This window comes from Triticum dicoccoides, chromosome 2B (genome assembly GCF_002162155.2).
Source record: "Triticum dicoccoides isolate Atlit2015 ecotype Zavitan chromosome 2B, WEW_v2.0, whole genome shotgun sequence".
In the NCBI taxonomy this organism is placed as follows: domain Eukaryota; kingdom Viridiplantae; phylum Streptophyta; class Magnoliopsida; order Poales; family Poaceae; genus Triticum; species Triticum dicoccoides.
The window spans coordinates 451,468,339-451,472,173 of record NC_041383.1 but is presented as its reverse complement, the minus strand read 5'-3'; positions in this window follow the sequence as shown (position 1 = coordinate 451,472,173).

The window sequence follows — 3,835 nt, the reverse complement described above, 5'->3', positions numbered from 1 at the left end:
GCCCCATACGCAAAAAGGGTCGATGCATGGATCCTTGCCAAGGGCATATGTACCTACAAGCAACAAGTCAATATTAGAAGCTAACAAGTGTCCAGGCCTGGATCTATATGCGCTACATTATGGAACGACGGGGGGAGTACAAGCTGAGGGATGAAACTAACCTTGGCGGAAAATGGTGGCCACTACTGTTGTTGTCCTGCATAAGTAGTGGAAGGCATGATAAGTACAACAACCTTAACATCAAACAAATATAGCAAAGGTAAACAACATCATCTCCAAATAATAACTTGAATGTGTTGGTTTCAGCATGCTATTAAAGCAAATATGAAATGGAAGGCAATGTTACCTACAATAGGCTCAACAACCATCAAATATTGCAATTCAAACTAGTATTGTCGAAAATGAATAGATACTAGGTAATGCTTAAACATCACACTAGATAAATGTGTAAAATTGAAATCAAGGGCATGTGTTAACAACACTAGGCATAACTGGAACCAAATATAGCTGTTCAAGCTGGCATTGATGCAATCGAGCGGCACAGTTCCGACTTGCACATAATGAACATCACATTGTGAATGACTGGAATAAACCAGGCATAAATGATCAGTAAAACAACCAAATATAGCCATTGAAAACTGGGCAGAGTCTCACTACAGCCAGCCTAACAAGAAAATACAGATAAACATGGCATATCCTTGAAAACTGGACAAATGCTCACTACAACGAACCTAACAAGCAAATACAGATAAACAATACATCTGCTTGAAAACTGGACAAATGCTCACTGCAACCAACCTAACAACCAAATACAGATAAACAAGACATTTGCTTGATAACTGGACAAATGCTCACTGCAACCAACATAAGAACCAAATACATATAAACAAGGCATCTGCTCGATAACTGGAAAAATGCTCACTACAACCAACCTAACAACCAAATAAATATAAACAAGGCATCTGAAAGATCGAGGATGTCACCTAGAGGGGGGGTGAATAGGCGCTTTAAAATAATTACGGTTTAGGCTTGAACAAATGCGGAATAAACCTAGCGGTTAATTTGTCAAGCACAAAACCTACAACAACTAGGCTCACCTATGTGCACCAACAACTTATGCTAAGCAAGATAAGCAACTATGTGATAGCAAGATATATGACAAAGAACAATATGGCTATCACAAAGTAAAGTGCATAAGTAAAGGGGCTCGGGTAAGAGATAACTGAGGCACGTGGAGACGATGATGTATCCCGAAGTTCACACCCTTGCGGATGCTAATCTCCGTTTGGAGCGGTGTGGAGGCACAATGCTCCCCAAGAAGCCACTAGGGCCACCGTAATCTCCTCACGCCCTCGCACAATGCAAGATGCCGTGATTCCACTAAGGGACCCTTGAGGGCGGTCACCGAACCCGTACAAATGGCGACCCTTGGGGGCGGTCACCGAACCCGTACACTTTGGCAACCCTTGGGGGCGGTCACCGGTACCCGTCAAATTGCTCGGGGCGATCTCCACAACCTAATTGGAGACCCCGACGCTTGCCCGGAGCTTTACACCACAATGATTGAGCTCCAAACACCACCAACCGTCTAGGGCGCCCAAGCACCCAAGAGGAACAAGCTCAAGGGCACCAAGCACCCAAGAGTAATAAGCTTCTCAACTTGTAACTTCCACGTATCACCATGGAGAACTCAAACCGATGCACCAAATGCAATGGCAAGGGCACACGGAGTGCCCAAGTCCTTCTCTCTCAAATCCCACCGAAGCAACTAATGCTAGGGAGGAAAATGAGAGGAAGAACAAGAAGGAGAACACCAAGAACTCCAAGAACTAGATCCAAGGGGTTCCCCTCACATAGAGGAGAAAGTGATTGGTGGAAATTTGGATCTAGATCTCCTCTCTCTTTTCCCTCAAAAACTAGCAAGAATCCATGGAGGGATTGAGAGTTAGCAAGCTCAAAGAAGGTCAACAATGGGGGAAGAACACGAGCTCGAAGGATTAATCTCAATGGGGAAGAAGACCCCCTTTTATAGGTGGGGAGAAAATCCAACCGTTATCCCCTCACTCAGCCCGCACGACACGGTACTACCGCAGGGAGCTGTGGTACTACCGCAGGGAGCTGCGGTACTACCGCTGCAGGTTGCGGTACTACCGCGTGTGCAGCTCTGGCCAGATGAAGGCCTATTGCACAGGGCAACGAGCGGTAGAACCGTCGGAGCGGTACTACCGCGCGCCCCTACGGTACTACCATAAGGCAGGCAACACTAGGCGCAGAGAAAGCACGGATGTAAAAAATTACTTTCGTACCTACTTCCGCTGAGGGAGGACCTGCGCAAAACTCCGGCACGGTACTACCGCACACGAAGAGCGGTACTACCGCGTAGGGCACGGATGTAAAAAATTACATCCGCCCCTACTTCCGCTCATGCTGCTAAGCCTGGCCAGAGCCCACGGTACTACCGCGCACTCGGCGCGGTACTACCGCATAGGGCGCGGATGTAAAATATTACATCCTCCCCTACTACCGCTCGAGCAGTTGTGCCTGGCCTGAGGCCACGGTACTACCGCTCCCACAGAGCGGTACTACCGCAAGGGCCTGCGGTACTACCGCTCCGGAAAGCAGGACTACCGCATGCCCCAGATCAGCAACACTAGGAGTCCTTCATTTTGCAGAGAAGACAACAAAGGGAAACAATAAAACCAGAACTACCATAACTTCTGCAAATGAGCTCCGAATTGAGCAAACTCAAGCTTGTTGGATACAAGACAACGAGTAGCATCAAAACAGAGACCTCCAACAGAGAAGAGGCAGGGGAGGTATGCCTAACAAGAGAGGGGAGGTATGCCTAACAAGAGAGGAGAGGAACCTCCAACAGAGAAGAACTGGCAGAACCTCCAAGATCGAAAACATCATAGAAGATGCATGCAAACTCCGTTTTCGATGAGCTCGAGCTTGTCATAAAAATGACCAAAAGCTCCAAAACTCACAAGGAGAAGAACCAAGCAAGAACCAATAAAGATGATGCAAGGATGCAATGGTTTGAGCTCTCAACGAACGATAAGATCAAGCAACTCATCGAGAGCCCCCCTTAATAGTACGGCAATCGATCCTATAACCCGGTCTCCCACAACTACCATGAGACCGGTAAAATAGAAGACCTATCAAGGGCAAACCTTTGCCTTGCACAAAGTCCACTTGAGCTAGATGATGACGATCTACTCCTCCTCAAGATGGACCACCTTTCTTGATTGCGTTGGTTCGATGAAGACTAGTTGATTGCTCCCCCATACTCCACTATGGGTGAGCCACTCTTCCGTTCATCTTCACAAGTCCATTGTCACCACAATGGATGGCAAGCTTCAAGCACTTGATCTCTTCGTGATGCATCACTTGAACTTGCACACGTCAACCTAACCCCACAAAGAGCTCTCACGAAGACCATGGGTTAGCACACAAAGCGTAATGGACAATGCTTACCATACCATGGGATCACTTGATCCCTCAGTACATCTTGTGCGCTTTGTGTGTTGAATCTTTCCAACTCTCTTCATTTGGATGATGTCTTGAAGATGGACATGAATGATCCACTACTAGGAAAAGGGCTATAGATGGAATTGACACTAATGGCGCACCAGACATGTGGTGCGCCATTAGTATATACTAATGGCGCACCACACCCTGATGCGCCATTAGTGTTGAAACTACTAATGGCGCACCCTGCTCACGGTGCGCCATTAGTACCAATTTTGTTTTTGAACTAGTGCGCCTGTCCAAACATACTAATGGCGCATCCTCTGGTGGTGCGCCATTACTTGTTGTAACTAGTAATGGCGCA